Source organism: Octopus bimaculoides, chromosome 5 (genome assembly GCF_046866305.1).
Source record: "Octopus bimaculoides isolate indiv1 chromosome 5, ASM4686630v1, whole genome shotgun sequence".
NCBI classification, from domain to species: Eukaryota; Metazoa; Mollusca; class Cephalopoda; order Octopoda; family Octopodidae; genus Octopus; species Octopus bimaculoides.
Window position 1 is genome coordinate 114,880,542 of NC_142932.1, and position 19,823 is coordinate 114,900,364.

The 19,823-nt window shown below is 35.0% G+C and overlaps 12 non-coding genes across 12 annotated transcripts; all 12 read right to left on the reverse strand.

Annotated features, from left to right (window-relative positions):
* Positions 1-827: 827 nt before the first annotated feature.
* On the reverse strand, positions 828-900 carry Trnaa-agc (transfer RNA alanine (anticodon AGC)). Its single transcript has one exon. It is a non-coding gene; the product is annotated as a tRNA-Ala (tRNA).
* A 1,273-nt stretch (positions 901-2,173) lies between these two features.
* Trnaa-ugc (transfer RNA alanine (anticodon UGC)) lies at positions 2,174-2,246 on the reverse strand. The gene has a single exon. It is a non-coding gene; the product is annotated as a tRNA-Ala (tRNA).
* Positions 2,247-7,550: 5,304 nt separating this feature from the next.
* On the reverse strand, positions 7,551-7,623 carry Trnaa-agc (transfer RNA alanine (anticodon AGC)). Its single transcript has one exon. It is a non-coding gene; the product is annotated as a tRNA-Ala (tRNA).
* A 1,059-nt stretch (positions 7,624-8,682) lies between these two features.
* On the reverse strand, positions 8,683-8,755 carry Trnaa-agc (transfer RNA alanine (anticodon AGC)). Its single transcript has one exon. It is a non-coding gene; the product is annotated as a tRNA-Ala (tRNA).
* A 1,020-nt stretch (positions 8,756-9,775) lies between these two features.
* Positions 9,776-9,848, reverse strand: Trnaa-agc (transfer RNA alanine (anticodon AGC)). The gene has a single exon. It is a non-coding gene; the product is annotated as a tRNA-Ala (tRNA).
* A 1,056-nt stretch (positions 9,849-10,904) lies between these two features.
* Positions 10,905-10,977, reverse strand: Trnaa-agc (transfer RNA alanine (anticodon AGC)). Its single transcript has one exon. It is a non-coding gene; the product is annotated as a tRNA-Ala (tRNA).
* Positions 10,978-12,045: 1,068 nt separating this feature from the next.
* Positions 12,046-12,118, reverse strand: Trnaa-agc (transfer RNA alanine (anticodon AGC)). The gene has a single exon. It is a non-coding gene; the product is annotated as a tRNA-Ala (tRNA).
* A 1,019-nt stretch (positions 12,119-13,137) lies between these two features.
* Trnaa-agc (transfer RNA alanine (anticodon AGC)) lies at positions 13,138-13,210 on the reverse strand. Its single transcript has one exon. It is a non-coding gene; the product is annotated as a tRNA-Ala (tRNA).
* A 1,057-nt stretch (positions 13,211-14,267) lies between these two features.
* Positions 14,268-14,340, reverse strand: Trnaa-agc (transfer RNA alanine (anticodon AGC)). Its single transcript has one exon. It is a non-coding gene; the product is annotated as a tRNA-Ala (tRNA).
* Positions 14,341-15,360: 1,020 nt separating this feature from the next.
* On the reverse strand, positions 15,361-15,433 carry Trnaa-agc (transfer RNA alanine (anticodon AGC)). Its single transcript has one exon. It is a non-coding gene; the product is annotated as a tRNA-Ala (tRNA).
* A 1,057-nt stretch (positions 15,434-16,490) lies between these two features.
* Trnaa-agc (transfer RNA alanine (anticodon AGC)) lies at positions 16,491-16,563 on the reverse strand. The gene has a single exon. It is a non-coding gene; the product is annotated as a tRNA-Ala (tRNA).
* A 2,183-nt stretch (positions 16,564-18,746) lies between these two features.
* Positions 18,747-18,819, reverse strand: Trnaa-agc (transfer RNA alanine (anticodon AGC)). Its single transcript has one exon. It is a non-coding gene; the product is annotated as a tRNA-Ala (tRNA).
* Between the last annotated feature and the right edge of the window lie 1,004 nt (positions 18,820-19,823).

The window sequence follows — 19,823 nt, forward strand, 5'->3', positions numbered from 1 at the left end:
ATTTCTTATATTTAATTGTTTATGTTTCGATTTTATTTACTCCCTGTACCCAGACTTTGTGGATGCCCTGTAGAATCAAGGATAAATAAGTATAAAATTCGGATGAAAAACAAAAGTGAACGAAAAAAACAATTATGAAGTGAGGCACGTAACAGACACCAGAAATCACATTCCAACTATTGAATCCTTTGGTAGGCTCTTTGATTTCTCGCTCAAACAGGTTCATTCACTCTCAAAATTCTTGCTACAGTCGTCCATCTTTTCCGAAATATTCCGTGCGACAGGCATCTCCTCTCCATTCTTATTTTACTTTTCATATGGAAAAGGAAAAAGTTCACCAACTCAAGGCTGAAGAAATGAAACGAAGTAATAAGCATGTTAGTAAAACACAGCTAATTCCCCGGTTAATGGCCAGAGGTTTTTGTTATGTATATGAAAAAAAAAAAAAAATCTCGGAATTTCAAATGTAAATGAAAATGGAATAAAGCAATAAACAAGTTATTAAGAACAAAAGTAGCTTTATTGGAGAAACCGTATATCGATCCCGTTACCTTTAACATGCAAAGCGAGCGCTTTAAAGATTGAATGCGTATCGAGTGCATATGACGAGTTTAATACAAACCGAGAATACCAAAAGAAAATGAAATCAAGTAATAGACAAGTTATTAATACTAAAAGACAATTCATTGTAGAGCCCGAGCATCGATGTCGGTACCTGTAGAATACAAGATAAGCGTTCCACCACCTAAAAACCCGGGATTTCCAAGATAAATGTAAAAGGAATCAAATAGTAGAAAGAGCATTAATTAAATCAAAAGTAGTTGTAATGGAGAATCCGGGTATCGATCCCGGTATCTCTCGCATGCTAAGCGAGCGCTCTACCATCTGAGCTAATTCCCCAATCGCCGATTTAGGAAGTTTGTTGTGCATATAAAATGTTGAAAACAAAGCCAGTCTATCAAAACTAAATGAAATCAAGTAATAGACAAGTTATTAAAAACAAAAGTAGTATTATTGGAGAATGCGGACGTCGATCCCGGTACCTTCCACGTGCAAAGTGATCGGCCTACCATCTGAAATAATTCTCTGGTTAGCGAATAAAGGATTTCTCTATGTATAAGAAATATTTTCAAAATATCCCGGAATTTCAAAACTAAATGAAAATGAAATCAAATTATAGGCAAGTTATTAAAAGCAAAAGAAACTTCATTGGAAAGTAAGCGTATTGAACTCGGAAACTCTCGAATGCAAAGCGAGTATTCTACCATCTGAGATAATTTCCCGGTCATTGACACAATGTGTATCATGTGCATACGAGAAATTCAAAACAAACACGGAATATCAAAACTCATTGAAATAAAGTAATATAGAAGTTATTAAAATCAAAAGCAGCTTCATTGGAGAATCCGGGTATCGATCACGGTACCTCTCGCATGCAAGGTGAGAACTCTACCACCTGGTCAGCGTTTACAGGCTTTTGTTATACACATAAATTTTAAAAAAATCCAGTGGATTGAAAAACTAAATGAAATCAAGTAGCAGACGAGATATTAAAAACGAAAGTAGCTTCATTGGATGGTCTGGGTATCGTTCAGGTACCTCTCTCATGCAATGCGAGCGTTCTACTACGTAAGCTAATTCACCGATTAGTAACCAACGGTTTTTGTGATATATGCTCATACTTTTACTCTTATAGTTGTTTCAGTCATTTGACTGCGGCCATGCTGGAGCACCGCCTTTAGTCGAGCAAATCGACCCCAGGACTTATTCTCTGTAAGCCTAGTACTTATTCTATCGGTCTCTTTTGCCGAACCGCTAAGTTACGGGGACGTAAACATACCAGCATCGGTTGTCAAGCGATGATGGGGGAGACAAACACAGACACACAAACACACACAAACACACATATATACATATACATATACATATATATATATACGACGGGCTTCTTTCAGTTTCCGTCTACCAAATCAACTCACAAGACTTTGGTGTGCCCGAGGCTATAGTAGAAGACACTTGCCCAAGGTGCCACGCAGTGGGACTGAACCCAGAATCACACAGCCTCTCCTGCGCCTATATTTGAAAATTTAAAAAGAAAATCTCAGAATTTCAAAACTAAATGAAAAGGAAATCAAGTAATAGACAAATTAATAAAAATGAAAAGAAGCTGCAATGGAGAATCCGGGTATCGATCCCGGTACCTCTCGCATGCAAAGCGAGCGCTCTACCAACTGAGCTAATTCCCCGGATAAGAATCGGAGCTTTTTGCTATATATATGAAACTTGAATTTCAAATGTAAATGAATTACAATAATAGACAAGTTATTAAGAACAAAAGTAGCTTTATTGGAGAATCCGGTTATCGATCCCGATACCTCTCACATGCAAAGCGAGCGCTCTACTGTCTGAACCCGGTCGCTGACAGAATTTATTATGCATACGAAAGTATCTGAGATAATTACCCAGTTAGCAACCATAGTTTTTTCTTATACGAAAATTTGAAAAAAATCCTGGAATTTCAAAATGAAAGGAAAATAAGATATAAATAATTTATGAAAAAAGATCAAAAGACGCTTTATTGGATTATACGGGGATCGATTCCGGTACCTCTCTCATGCAAAGTAAGCGCTCTAACTTCCGAGCTAATTCCTCGAATAGCGTTTGACAACATTTGTTGAGCATATGAAATGTTGAAAACAAACCCGGAATATCAAAATTAAATGGAATCAAGTAACAGACAAGTTATTACAAAATTTAATAAAACACCCGGAATTACAAAACAGTGCAAATCATATCATGTAATATGTAAGCTAATTCCCCGATTAGTGACCAACGGTTTTTGTGTTATGAATGAAAATTTAAAAAGAAAATCTCAGAATTTCAAAACTAAATGAAAATGAAATCAAGTAATAGACAAATTATTAAAAACGAAATACGCTTCGTTGGAGAATCCGGGGGCAAGTGTCTTCTACTATAGCCTCGGGCCGACCAAAGCCGTGTGAGTGGATTTGGTAGACGGAAACTGAAAGAAACCCATCGTATATAGGTATATGTAAATATATATATGTCTGTGTGTGTGTTTGTGTGTCTGTGTTTGTCTCCCAACACCGCTTGGCAACCGATGCTGGTGTGTTTACATCCCCGTAACTTAGCGGTTCGGCAAAAGAACCGATAGAATAAGTACTAGGCTTACAAAGAATAAGTCCTGAGGTCGATTTGCTCGACTAAAGGCAGTGCTACAGCATGGCCTCAATCAAATGACTGAAACAAGTAAAAGTGTAAAAGAATAAAAGAGTAATTAACAAATTATTAAAACGAAAAGAAGCTGCATTGGAGAACCCGGGTATCGATCCCGGTACCTCTCGCATGCTAAGCAAGCGCTCTACCATCTGAGCTAATTCCCCTGTCGGCGACTTCGAACGTTTGTGGTGCATATGAAATGCTGGAAACAAAGCCGGAATATCAAAACTAAATGAAATCAAGTAATAGACAAGTTACGAAAACCAAAAGAAAATTCAGTGGAGAGACCGAGAATCGATCTCGCTGCCTCTCGCATGTAAAGCGAGCACTCTACACCCTGAATTAATTCCCCGGTTGCCGACTCGACGTTTTTGTTATATACATAAAAATTTAAAAGAAACCTCGAATTTCAAATGTAAATGAAATCATTTAATAGACAAGTTATTAAAAACAAAGATAGCTTCATAGGAGAATCCGAGTATCATTGAAGTTTTTTTAGTTTTTAATAACTTGTCTATTACTTGTTTTCACTTACTTTTAATATTCTGGGTTTGCTTTCAACTTTTCATATACATAAGGATCGTCTGACCGGGGAATTAGCTCAGATGGTATCGCGCTCGCTTTGCATGCGAGAGGTACCGGGATCGATACACGGATTCTCCAATGAAGTTGGTTCTTTGTTTTTAGAGTTAGTCTAATACTTTTCATTTTCCCTTAGTTTTGAAATTCCGAGTTCGTTTTTCATGTGCAGAACAATAGCCTGGGAGCGCCAACTGAAGAATTAGCTCTGACAGTAGAACGCGTGCTTTTTGCACGTGAAAGGTGTCAGTATCAATGCCATGATTCTCCAATGGAGCTGCTTTGCTTTTAATAACTTGTCTAATACTTGATATCTTTTTTCAATTTCTTTTGAATTTCTGCGACTTCTTAAAAATATCCATATACATATCAAAACATATGTTTACTCAGCATAGAATATGCTCAGAATATTGGTCGCTCGCTTTGCATGCGATATGAACCGGGATCATTCCACGGATTCTCCAGTCATAATACTTTTGTTTTGATATCTTACCTCTTGAAGGCGGTGAGCTGGCAGAAACGTTAGCTCGCCGTGCGAAATGCTGAGCGGTATTTCGTCTGCCGTTACTTTCTGAGTTCAAATTCCGCCGAGGTCGACTTTGCCCTTCATCCTTTCGGGGGTCGATAAATTAAGTACCAGTTACGCACTGGGGTCGATATAATCGACTTAATCCGTTCGTCTGTTCTTGTTTGTTCCCTCTATGTTTAGCCCCTTGTGGGCAATAACGAAATAGGTATTTCGTCTGCCACTGCGTTCTGAGTTCAAATTCCGCCGAGGTCGACTTTGCCCTTCATCCTTTCGGGGTCGATAAATTAAGTACCAGTTACGCACCGGGGTCGATGTAATCGACTTAATCCCATTGTCTGTCATTGTTTGTCCCCTGTATGTTTAGCCCCTTGTGGGCAATAAAGAAATAAGAAACGTTAGCACGCCGGGCGAAATGCTCTTTACGTTCTGAGTTCTAATTCCGCCGAGGTCGACTTTGCCTTTCATCCTCTCTGAGTCGATAAATTAAGTACCAGTTGCGTACTGAGGTCGATCTAATCGACTGCCCCCCACCCCCACAAAAAAAAAAAAAACATTCAAGTCTTGTGCCTAGAGTAGAAAAGGATATCTTGCCTCTTGTTTCTTTTCATTTTTATTTACTTTTGAAATTCACGGATTTCTTGAAAATTCTTATACACATAAAAAAACTTATGTTCGTTAATAAAGAAAAGAGTTTTGAAATTCGGGATTTAAAAAAAAAATTCATATATATCACAAAAAGTTATGAGCACCCACCGAGGAATTAGCACAGGTGGTAAGACTCTCGTTTTGCATGCGAGGGTTATCGAGGTCGTTTCCCCTGTTCTCCGTTGAAGTAATCTTGGTTTTTCATAACTTGCCTATTACAGGATTTCATTTGCTTTTGATATTCCGGGTTTGTTTTCAGCATTTCCTATGCACAACAAGCATCTGAAGGTAGTGACCGGGAAATTAGCTGAGGTGGAAGAGCGCTTGCTTCTTTCGTTTTTAATAATGTGTCAATTACTTGATTTCATTTTGATTTAGATTTGAAATTCCGGGATTATTTTAAATTTTCATATACGAAACAAAAGCACATGATACGAAGGTAATTATCTCAGGTAATTATCTCAGAAGGTAGAGCGCTCGCTTTGTTTGTGAAAGGTACCCAGATCGATAACCGAATTCTTTCATGAAACCACTTTTTGTTTATAATATCTTGTCTATTAGTTAATTTCATTTTCATTTACATTTCTAATTCAAGTTTTTTTTTAAATTTCCATATACAAAACAAAAACCTCTGGTCTGTAACCGGGGAATTAGTTCAGATTATAGAGCGCTTGCTTTGCATGCGAGAGGTATCGAGATCGATGTCCAGACTCTCCATTGAATTGTATTTTCGTTTTAATAAATTACTTATAACTTGATTTCATTCAGTTTTGATATTCCGGGTATGTTTTCAACTTTTCATATGCATAACAAATGTGCATAGACGTTCAACGGGGAATTATCTCAGCTAGTAGAGCGCTTGCTTTGCATAAGAGAGGTACCGGGATCGATACCCGGGTTCTCCAGCGCAGCTGATTTTTGATTTTAATAGTTTTTCTTTTAATTGATTTCGTTTTCAATTAGTTTTGGAATTCCGGAAATTTTTGATTTAATTTTCATATACAGTACAATACCCCTGGGAGCGCCAACCGTCGGAAGAACTCAGATGGTAGAACACCCGCTTTGCATGTGAGAGGTGTCGGTATCAACTCTATGATTCTCCATTGGAGTTGTTTTGTATTTAATAACTTGTTTATTACTTGATATCTTTTTCAATTTCTTTTGAATTTCCTGGGCTTTTTAAAAATATTCACATACATAGCAAAACCTATGTTTATGCAGCATAGAATTAGCTCAGAATATTGGTCGCTCACTTTGTATGCGATATGTACCGGGAACAGTCCACAGATTCTCCAGTAATACTAGTTTTGTTTCCATATCTTGTCTCTTGTTTCATTTCATTTTCATTTACTCTTGAAATTCACGGATCTTTTGAAAATTTTTCTATACATGAAAAAATAAAACCAACGTTCGTTCGCCGGGGAAATAGTTGAGAGAGCAGAGCGCCCACTTTGCCTTCCTGAGGTACAGGGATAGATTCCCAGATTCTTCAGGAAAGCTGCGTTTTAATTTAATAAATTTTGTTTCATTTACTTTTGAAATTCCGGTTTATTTTTTAAATTTTCATATACATAAAACCTATGGCCAGCAACGGGAGAATTAGTTGGTAGAGCACTTGCTTTGCATGTGGAAGGTACCAGGAACGATGTCTGGATGCTCCAGTGAAACTAATTTTGTTTTTTAATTTCGTTGTCTGTTACTTGATATCATTGTCATATGCTTTTTAAATTCTGCGATTTCTTTTCATATGCATAACAAACATCGAGGTGAAGTGGTAGTGCGCTCGTTTCGCATGCGAGAGCTACCGGGATCAATGTCGGCTTTCTCCAATAGTGCTACTTTTGTTTTTTTGGATCTATTTTAAAACGGGGGCGCCAGTTTTCATTTATGTTTTATGTAGTGTTTTTGGTACGGAAAGACTTTCAAACTTCGTATACTTATCTATTTTGTGTTATAGAACAGAAAAATATTTTTGTATTCGAATTTATTTCATGTAAAAAATTGTCTTATTTCGATAATTTCTACTAATCACTGACGTCTATTCAGTTGAAAACAGTTAGCGCTGTAACGGTGTATATCGTATTAATCCCCTAACCCTAACCCTAACCCTAACCCTAAAGCTAACCCTAACTCTAGAATCCGAACTCTAAAATTGTTACACACATAGATACGCACAGCGTAATTTATTATATAAACAATATATGCGTATAAATTACGATTAAACCGCATGAAATATGTCACAGGGAATACCATTTTTATGACCGCCCAGCAGTAACTCTATTGAGCTGAATAGACGTCAGTGATTGGTTGAAATTACAGAAATACGACAACTTTAACATGGAATAACTTGCGAATTCCTTTTTTTGTTTTGTTAAGAAGACTAAGAGTAAAAGATGTTTTATATGACACATTACTGAAGGAAGTAAAAAATAAAAGATATCAATCAATAACTGAATATATTTAGTAAAACAAAAGAATTGAACTCGAGGAAAATATTGTTATTGTAAGAACTGGAGAAATATGAAGAAAAAAAAAAAACAGCTTAAACATTATCGATTGGAGAATCCGGGCATCGATCCCGGTACCTCTCGCATGCTAAGCGAGCGCTCTACCATCTGAGCTAATTCCCCTGTTGACAACTGCGTCTTTAATATCTGTTAGTATTTGCATATTTAAACGTCGGCTGATTATGTCGTTCGCTTTTAGTCTTAACTGGATACGTTTCTACTGATTAAAATGTTAACTATTTTTAGCAAACGTGTCAACCGGGAGAGATGATTATATATTATACAATTGTTTATATGTATATCTACACGTTTACACATACATCACACACACACACACATACATATTCTTTTCTACTCAAAGCACATGGCCTGAAATTTTGGGGGAGGGGACCAGTAGATTAAACCGAACCAGTACGTAACTGGTACTTAATTTATCGGGATCTATTTTAAAACGGGGGCCACAGTTTTCATTAATGTTTTACGTAGTGTTTTTGGTACGGAAAGACTTTCAAACTTCGTATACTTATCTATTTTGTGTTATAGAACAGAAAAATATTTTTGTATTCGAATTTATTTCATGTAAAAAATTGTCTTATTTCGATAATTTCTACTAATCACTGACGTCTATTCAGTTGAAAACAATTAGCGCTGTAACGGTGTATATCGTATTTATCTCCTAACCCTAACCCTAACCCTAACTAGACTGTTAACCATAACCGTAACCCTAACCCTAACCCTAAAACTAACCCTAACTCGAGAATCCGAACTCTAAAATTGTTACACACATAGATACGCACAGCGTAATTTATTATATAAACAATATATGCGTATAAATTACGATTAAACCGCATGAAATATGTCACAGGGAATACCATTTTTATGACCGCCCAGCAGTAACTCTATTGAGCTGAATAGACGTCAGTGATTGGTTGAAATTACAGAAATACGACAACTTTAACATGGAATAATTTGCGAATTCCTTTTTTTGTTTTGTTAAGAAGACTAAGAGTAAAAGATGTTTTATATGACACATTACTGAAGGAAGTAAAAAATAAAAGATATCAATCAATAACTGAATATATTTAGTAAAACAAAAGAATTGAACTCGAGGAAAATATTGTTATTGTAAGAACTGGAGAAATATGAAGAAAAAAAAAAAAAAACAGCTTAAACATTATCGATTGGAGAATCCGGGCATCGATCCCGGTACCTCTCGCATGCTAAGCGAGCGCTCTACCATCTGAGCTAATTCCCCTGTTGAGAACAGCGTCTTTAATATCTGTTAGTATTTGCATATTTAAACGTCGGCTGATTATGCCGTTTGCTTTTAGTCTTAACTGGATACGTTTCTACTGATTAAAATGTTAACTATTTTTAGCAAACGTGTCAACCGGGAGAGATGATTATATATTATACAAATGTTTATATGTATATCTACACGTTTACACATACATCACACACACACACACATACATATTCTTTTCTACTCAGAGCACATGGCCTGAAATTTTTGGGGAGGGGGCCAGTAGATTAAACCGAACCAGTACGTAACTGGTACTTAATTTATCGGGATCTATTTTAAAACGGGGGCCACAGTTTTCATTTATGTTTTACGTAGTGTTTTTTGTACGGAAAGACTTTCAAACTTCGTATACTTATCTATTTTGTGTTATAGAACAGAAAAATATTTTTGTATTCGAATTTATTTCATGTAAAAAATTGTCTTATTTCGATAATTTCTACTAATCACTGACGTCTATTCAGTTGAAAACAGTTAGCGCTGTAACGGTGTATATCGTATTAATCCCCTAACCCTAACCCTAACCCTAACCCTAAAGCTAACCCTAACTCTAGAATCCGAACTCTAAAATTGTTACACACATAGATACGCACAGCGTAATTTATTATATAAACAATATATGCGTATAAATTACGATTAAACCGCATGAAATATGTCACAGGGAATACCATTTTTATGACCGCCCAGCAGTAACTCTATTGAGCTGAATAGACGTCAGTGATTGGTTGAAATTACAGAAATACGACAACTTTAACATGGAATAACTTGCGAATTCCTTTTTTTGTTTTGTTAAGAAGACTAAGAGTAAAAGATGTTTTATATGACACATTACTGAAGGAAGTAAAAAATAAAAGATATCAATCAATAACTGAATATATTTAGTAAAACAAAAGAATTGAACTCGAGGAAAATATTGTTATTGTAAGAACTGGAGAAATATGAAGAAAAAAAAAAAACAGCTTAAACATTATCGATTGGAGAATCCGGGCATCGATCCCGGTACCTCTCGCATGCTAAGCGAGCGCTCTACCATCTGAGCTAATTCCCCTGTTGACAACTGCGTCTTTAATATCTGTTAGTATTTGCATATTTAAACGTCGGCTGATTATGTCGTTCGCTTTTAGTCTTAACTGGATACGTTTCTACTGATTAAAATGTTAACTATTTTTAGCAAACGTGTCAACCGGGAGAGATGATTATATATTATACAAATGTTTATATGTATATCTACACGTTTACACATACATCACACACACACACACATACATATTCTTTTCTACTCAAAGCACATGGCCTGAAATTTTGGGGGAGGGGGCCAGTAGATTAAACCGAACCAGTACGTAACTGGTACTTAATTTATCGGGATCTATTTTAAAACGGGGGCCACAGTTTTCATTAATGTTTTACGTAGTGTTTTTGGTACGGAAAGACTTTCAAACTTCGTATACTTATCTATTTTGTGTTATAGAACAGAAAAATATTTTTGTATTCGAATTTATTTCATGTAAAAAATTGTCTTATTTCGATAATTTCTACTAATCACTGACGTCTATTCAGTTGAAAACAATTAGCGCTGTAACGGTGTATATCGTATTAATCTCCTAACCCTAACCCTAACCCTAACTAGACTGTTAACCATAACCGTAACCCTAACCCTAACCCTAAAACTAACCCTAACTCGAGAATCCGAACTCTAAAATTGTTACACACATAGATACGCACAGCGTAATTTATTATATAAACAATATATGCGTATAAATTACGATTAAACCGCATGAAATATGTCACAGGGAATACCATTTTTATGACCGCCCAGCAGTAACTCCATTGAGCTGAATAGACGTCAGTGATTGGTTGAAATTACAGAAATACGACAACTTTAACATGGAATAATTTGCGAATTCCTTTTTTTGTTTTGTTAAGAAGACTAAGAGTAAAAGATGTTTTATATGACACATTACTGAAGGAAGTAAAAAATAAAAGATATCAATCAATAACTGAATATATTTAGTAAAACAAAAGAATTGAACTCGAGGAAAATATTGTTATTGTAAGAACTGGAGAAATATGAAGAAAAAAAAAAAACAGCTTAAACATTATCGATTGGAGAATCCGGGCATCGATCCCGGTACCTCTCGCATGCTAAGCGAGCGCTCTACCATCTGAGCTAATTCCCCTGTTGAGAACAGCGTCTTTAATATCTGTTAGTATTTGCATATTTAAACGTCGGCTGATTATGCCGTTTGCTTTTAGTCTTAACTGGATACGTTTCTACTGATTAAAATGTTAACTATTTTTAGCAAACGTGTCAACCGGGAGAGATGATTATATATTATACAAATGTTTATATGTATATCTACACGTTTACACATACATCACACACACACACACATACATATTCTTTTCTACTCAGAGCACATGGCCTGAAATTTTTGGGGAGGGGGCCAGTAGATTAAACCGAACCAGTACGTAACTGGTACTTAATTTATCGGGATCTATTTTAAAACGGGGGCCACAGTTTTCATTTATGTTTTACGTAGTGTTTTTTGTACGGAAAGACTTTCAAACTTCGTATACTTATCTATTTTGTGTTATAGAACAGAAAAATATTTTTGTATTCGAATTTATTTCATGTAAAAAATTGTCTTATTTCGATAATTTCTACTAATCACTGACGTCTATTCAGTTGAAAACAGTTAGCGCTGTAACGGTGTATATCGTATTAATCCCCTAACCCTAACCCTAACCCTAACCCTAACCCTAACTAGACTGTTAACCATAACCGTAACCCTAACCCTAACCCTAAAACTAACCCTAACTCGAGAATCCGAACTCTAAAATTGTTACACACATAGATACGCACAGCGTAATTTATTATATAAACAATATATGCGTATAAATTACGATTAAACCGCATGAAATATGTCACAGGGAATACCATTTTTATGACCGCCCAGCAGTAACTCTATTGAGCTGAATAGACGTCAGTGATTGGTTGAAATTACAGAAATACGACAACTTTAACATGGAATAATTTGCGAATTCCTTTTTTTGTTTTGTTAAGAAGACTAAGAGTAAAAGATGTTTTATATGACACATTACTGAAGGAAGTAAAAAATAAAAGATATCAATCAATAACTGAATATATTTAGTAAAACAAAAGAATTGAACTCGAGGAAAATATTGTTATTGTAAGAACTGGAGAAATATGAAGAAAAAAAAAAAACAGCTTAAACATTATCGATTGGAGAATCCGGGCATCGATCCCGGTACCTCTCGCATGCTAAGCGAGCGCTCTACCATCTGAGCTAATTCCCCTGTTGAGAACAGCGTCTTTAATATCTGTTAGTATTTGCATATTTAAACGTCGGCTGATTATGCCGTTTGCTTTTAGTCTTAACTGGATACGTTTCTACTGATTAAAATGTTAACTATTTTTAGCAAACGTGTCAACCGGGAGAGATGATTATATATTATACAAATGTTTATATGTATATCTACACGTTTACACATACATCACACACACACACACATACATATTCTTTTCTACTCAGAGCACATGGCCTGAAATTTTTGGGGAGGGGGCCAGTAGATTAAACCGAACCAGTACGTAACTGGTACTTAATTTATCGGGATCTATTTTAAAACGGGGGCCACAGTTTTCATTTATGTTTTACGTAGTGTTTTTTGTACGGAAAGACTTTCAAACTTCGTATACTTATCTATTTTGTGTTATAGAACAGAAAAATATTTTTGTATTCGAATTTATTTCATGTAAAAAATTGTCTTATTTCGATAATTTCTACTAATCACTGACGTCTATTCAGTTGAAAACAGTTAGCGCTGTAACGGTGTATATCGTATTAATCCCCTAACCCTAACCCTAACCCTAACACTAAAGCTAACCCTAACTCTAGAATCCGAACTCTAAAATTGTTACACACATAGATACGCACAGCGTAATTTATTATATAAACAATATATGCGTATAAATTACGATTAAACCGCATGAAATATGTCACAGGGAATACCATTTTTATGACCGCCCAGCAGTAACTCGATTGAGCTGAATAGACGTCAGTGATTGGTTGAAATTACAGAAATACGACAACTTTAACATGGAATAACTTGCGAATTCCTTTTTTTGTTTTGTTAAGAAGACTAAGAGTAAAAGATGTTTTATATGACACATTACTGAAGGAAGTAAAAAATAAAAGATATCAATCAATAACTGAATATATTTAGTAAAACAAAAGAATTGAACTCGAGGAAAATATTGTTATTGTAAGAACTGGAGAAATATGAAGAAAAAAAAAAACAGCTTAAACATTATCGATTGGAGAATCCGGGCATCGATCCCGGTACCTCTCGCATGCTAAGCGAGCGCTCTACCATCTGAGCTAATTCCCCTGTTGACAACTGCGTCTTTAATATCTGTTAGTATTTGCATATTTAAACGTCGGCTGATTATGTCGTTCGCTTTTAGTCTTAACTGGATACGTTTCTACTGATTAAAATGTTAACTATTTTTAGCAAACGTGTCAACCGGGAGAGATGATTATATATTATACAAATGTTTATATGTATATCTACACGTTTACACATACATCACACACACACACACATACATATTCTTTTCTACTCAAAGCACATGGCCTGAAATTTTGGGGGAGGGGGCCAGTAGATTAAACCGAACCAGTACGTAACTGGTACTTAATTTATCGGGATCTATTTTAAAACGGGGGCCACAGTTTTCATTAATGTTTTACGTAGTGTTTTTGGTACGGAAAGACTTTCAAACTTCGTATACTTATCTATTTTGTGTTATAGAACAGAAAAATATTTTTGTATTCGAATTTATTTCATGTAAAAAATTGTCTTATTTCGATAATTTCTACTAATCACTGACGTCTATTCAGTTGAAAACAATTAGCGCTGTAACGGTGTATATCGTATTTATCTCCTAACCCTAACCCTAACCCTAACTAGACTGTTAACCATAACCGTAACCCTAACCCTAACCCTAAAACTAACCCTAACTCGAGAATCCGAACTCTAAAATTGTTACACACATAGATACGCACAGCGTAATTTATTATATAAACAATATATGCGTATAAATTACGATTAAACCGCATGAAATATGTCACAGGGAATACCATTTTTATGACCGCCCAGCAGTAACTCTATTGAGCTGAATAGACGTCAGTGATTGGTTGAAATTACAGAAATACGACAACTTTAACATGGAATAACTTGCGAATTCCTTTTTTTGCTTTGTTAAGAAGACTAAGAGTAAAAGATGTTTTATATGACACATTACTGAAGGAAGTAAAAAATAAAAGATATCAATCAATAACTGAATATATTTAGTAAAACAAAAGAATTGAACTCGAGGAAAATATTGTTATTGTAAGAACTGGAGAAATATGAAGAAAAAAAAAAAAACAGCTTAAACATTATCGATTGGAGAATCCGGGCATCGATCCCGGTACCTCTCGCATGCTAAGCGAGCGCTCTACCATCTGAGCTAATTCCCCTGTTGAGAACAGCGTCTTTAATATCTGTTAGTATTTGCATATTTAAACGTCGGCTGATTATGCCGTTTGCTTTTAGTCTTAACTGGATACGTTTCTACTGATTAAAATGTTAACTATTTTTAGCAAACGTGTCAACCGGGAGAGATGATTATATATTATACAAATGTTTATATGTATATCTACACGTTTACACATACATCACACACACACACACATACATATTCTTTTCTACTCAGAGCACATGGCCTGAAATTTTTGGGGAGGGGGCCAGTAGATTAAACCGAACCAGTACGTAACTGGTACTTAATTTATCGGGATCTATTTTAAAACGGGGGCCACAGTTTTCATTTATGTTTTACGTAGTGTTTTTTGTACGGAAAGACTTTCAAACTTCGTATACTTATCTATTTTGTGTTATAGAACAGAAAAATATTTTTGTATTCGAATTTATTTCATGTAAAAAATTGTCTTATTTCGATAATTTCTACTAATCACTGACGTCTATTCAGTTGAAAACAGTTAGCGCTGTAACGGTGTATATCGTATTAATCCCCTAACCCTAACCCTAACCCTAACCCTAAAGCTAACCCTAACTCTAGAATCCGAACTCTAAAATTGTTACACACATAGATACGCACAGCGTAATTTATTATATAAACAATATATGCGTATAAATTACGATTAAACCGCATGAAATATGTCACAGGGAATACCATTTTTATGACCGCCCAGCAGTAACTCTATTGGGCTGAATAGACGTCAGTGATTGGTTGAAATTACAGAAATACGACAACTTTAACATGGAATAACTTGCGAATTCCTTTTTTTGTTTTGTTAAGAAGACTAAGAGTAAAAGATGTTTTATATGACACATTACTGAAGGAAGTAAAAAATAAAAGATATCAATCAATAACTGAATATATTTAGTAAAACAAAAGAATTGAACTCGAGGAAAATATTGTTATTGTAAGAACTGGAGAAATATGAAGAAAAAAAAAAAACAGCTTAAACATTATCGATTGGAGAATCCGGGCATCGATCCCGGTACCTCTCGCATGCTAAGCGAGCGCTCTACCATCTGAGCTAATTCCCCTGTTGACAACTGCGTCTTTAATATCTGTTAGTATTTGCATATTTAAACGTCGGCTGATTATGTCGTTCGCTTTTAGTCTTAACTGGATACGTTTCTACTGATTAAAATGTTAACTATTTTTAGCAAACGTGTCAACCGGGAGAGATGATTATATATTATACAAATGTTTATATGTATATCTACACGTTTACACATACATCACACACACACACACATACATATTCTTTTCTACTCAAAGCACATGGCCTGAAATTTTGGGGGAGGGGGCCAGTAGATTAAACCGAACCAGTACGTAACTGGTACTTAATTTATCGGGATCTATTTTAAAACGGGGGCCACAGTTTTCATTAATGTTTTACGTAGTGTTTTTGGTACGGAAAGACTTTCAAACTTCGTATACTTATCTATTTTGTGTTATAGAACAGAAAAATATTTTTGTATTCGAATTTATTTCATGTAAAAAATTGTCTTATTTCGATAATTTCTACTAATCACTGACGTCTATTCAGTTGAAAACAATTAGCGCTGTAACGGTGTATATCGTATTAATCTCCTAACCCTAACCCTAACCCTAACTAGACTGTTAACCATAACCGTAACCCTAACCCTAACCCTAAAACTAACCCTAACTCGAGAATCCGAACTCTAAAATTGTTACACACATAGATACGCACAGCGTAATTTATTATATAAACAATATATGCGTATAAATTACGATTAAACCGCATGAAATATGTCACAGGGAATACCATTTTTATGACCGCCCAGCAGTAACTCTATTGAGCTGAATAGACGTCAGTGATTGGTTGAAATTACAGAAATACGACAACTTTAACATGGAATAATTTGCGAATTCCTTTTTTTGTTTTGTTAAGAAGACTAAGAGTAAAAGATGTTTTATATGACACATTACTGAAGGAAGTAAAAAATAAAAGATATCAATCAATAACTGAATATATTTAGTAAAACAAAAGAATTGAACTCGAGGAAAATATTGTTATTGTAAGAACTGGAGAAATATGAAGAAAAAAAAAAAAACAGCTTAAACATTATCGATTGGAGAATCCGGGCATCGATCCCGGTACCTCTCGCATGCTAAGCGAGCGCTCTACCATCTGAGCTAATTCCCCTGTTGAGAACAGCGTCTTTAATATCTGTTAGTATTTGCATATTTAAACGTCGGCTGATTATGCCGTTTGCTTTTAGTCTTAACTGGATACGTTTCTACTGATTAAAATGTTAACTATTTTTAGCAAACGTGTCAACCGGGAGAGATGATTATATATTATACAAATGTTTATATGTATATCTACACGTTTACACATACATCACACACACACACACATACATATTCTTTTCTACTCAGAGCACATGGCCTGAAATTTTTGGGGAGGGGGCCAGTAGATTAAACCGAACCAGTACGTAACTGGTACTTAATTTATCGGGATCTATTTTAAAACGGGGACCACAGTTTTCATTAATGTTTTACGTAGTGTTTTTTGTACGGAAAGACTTTCAAACTTCGTATACTTATCTATTTTGTGTTATAGAACAGAAAAATATTTTTGTATTCGAATTTATTTCATGTAAAAAATTGTCTTATTTCGATAATTTCTACTAATCACTGACGTCTATTCAGTTGAAAACAGTTAGCGCTGTAACGGTGTATATCGTATTAATCTCCTAACCCTAACCCTAACCCTAACTAGACTGTTAACCGTAACCGTAACCCTAACCCTAACCCTAAAACTAACCCTAACTCGAGAATCCGAACTCTAAAATTGTTACACACATAGATACGCACAGCGTAATTTATTATATAAACAATATATGCGTATAAATTACGATTAAACCGCATGAAATATGTCACAGGGAATACCATTTTTATGACCGCCCAGCAGTAACTCTATTGAGCTGAATAGACGTCAGTGATTGGTTGAAATTACAGAAATACGACAACTTTAACATGGAATAACTTGCGAATTCCTTTTTTTGTTTTGTTAAGAAGACTAAGAGTAAAAGATGTTTTATATGACACATTACTGAAGGAAGTAAAAAATAAAAGATATCAATCAATAACTGAATATATTTAGTAAAACAAAAGAATTGAACTCGAGGAAAATATTGTTATTGTAAGAACTGGAGAAATATGAAGAAAAAAAAAAACAGCTTAAACATTATCGATTGGAGAATGCGGGCATCGATCCCGGTACCTCTCGCATGCTAAGCGAGCGCTCAACCATCTGAGCTAATTCCCCTGTTGAGAACAGCGTCTTTAATATCTGTTAGTATTTGCATATTTAAACGTCGGCTGATTATGTCGTTCGCTTTTAGTCTTAACTGGATACGTTTCTACTGATTAAAATGTTAACTATTTTTAGCAAACGTGTCAACCGGGAGAGATGATTATATATTATACAAATGTTTATATGTATATCTACACGTTTACACATACATCACACACACACACACATACATATTCTTTTCTACTCAAAGCACATGGCCTGAAATTTTGGGGGAGGGGGCCAGTAGATTAAACCGAACCAGTACGTAACTGGTACTTAATTTATCGGGATCTATTTTAAAACGGGGGCCACAGTTTTCATTAATGTTTTACGTAGTGTTTTTGGTACGGAAAGACTTTCAAACTTCGTATACTTATCTATTTTGTGTTATAGAACAGAAAAATATTTTTGTATTCGAATTTATTTCATGTAAAAAATTGTCTTATTTCGATAATTTCTACTAATCACTGACGTCTATTCAGTTGAAAACAATTAGCGCTGTAACGGTGTATATCGTATTAATCTCCTAACCCTAACCCTAACCCTAACTAGACTGTTAACCATAACCGTAACCCTAACCCTAACCCTAAAACTAACCCTAACTCGAGAATCCGAACTCTAAAATTGTTACACACATAGATACGCACAGCGTAATTTATTATATAAACAATATATGCGTATAAATTACGATTAAACCGCATGAAATATGTCACAGGGAATACCATTTTTATGACCGCCCAGCAGTAACTCTATTGAGCTGAATAGACGTCAGTGATTGGTTGAAATTACAGAAATACGACAACTTTAACATGGAATAACTTGCGAATTCCTTTTTTTGTTTTGTTAAGAAGACTAAGAGTAAAAGATGTTTTATATGACACATTACTGAAGGAAGTAAAAAATAAAAGATATCAATCAATAACTGAATATATTTAGTAAAACAAAAGAATTGAACTCGAGGAAAATATTGTTATTGTAAGAACTGGAGAAATATGAAGAAAAAAAAAAACAGCTTAAACATTATCGATTGGAGAATCCGGGCATCGATCCCGGTACCTCTCGCATGCTAAGCGAGCGCTCTACCATCTGAGCTAATTCCCCTGTTGAGAACAGCGTCTTTAATATCTGTTAGTATTTGCATATTTAAACGTCGGCTGATTATGCCGTTTGCTTTTAGTCTTAACTGGATACGTTTCTACTGATTAAAATGTTAACTATTTTTAGCAAACGTGTCAACCGGGAGAGATGATTATATATTATACAAATATTTATATGTATATCTACACGTTTACACATACATCACACACACACACACATACATATTCTTTTCTACTCAGAGCACATGGCCTGAAATTTTTGGGGAGGGGGCCAGTAGATTAAACCGAACCAGTACGTAACTGGTACTTAATTTATCGGGATCTATTTTAAAACGGGGGCCACAGTTTTCATTTATGTTTTACGTAGTGTTTTTTGTACGGAAAGACTTTCAAACTTCGTATACTTATCTATTTTGTGTTATAGAACAGAAAAATATTTTTGTATTCGAATTTATTTCATGTAAAAAATTGTCTTATTTCGATAATTTCTACTAATCACTGACGTCTATTCAGTTGAAAACAGTTAGCGCTGTAACGGTGTATATCGTATTAATCCCCTAACCCTAACCCTAACCCTAACCCTAAAGCTAACCCTAACTCTAGAATCCGAACTCTAAAATTGTTACACACATAGATACGCACAGCGTAATTTATTATATAAACAATATATGCGTATAAATTACGATTAAACCGCATGAAATATGTCACAGGGAATAACATTTTTATGACCGCCCAGCAGTAACGCTTATTCAGCTGAATAGACGTCAGTGATTGGTTGAAATTACAGAAATACGACAACTTTAACATGGAATAACTTAGGGATTTCTTTTTTTTTTTAAGAAGACTAAGAGAAAAAGATGTGGATCTTTTTTAAAACGGGGGCCACATTTTTCATTAATGTTTTATGTAGTGTTTTTGGTACCGAAAGACTTTCAAACTTCGTATACTTATCTATTTTGTGTTATAGAACAGAAAAATATTTTTGTATCCGAATTTATTTCATGTAAA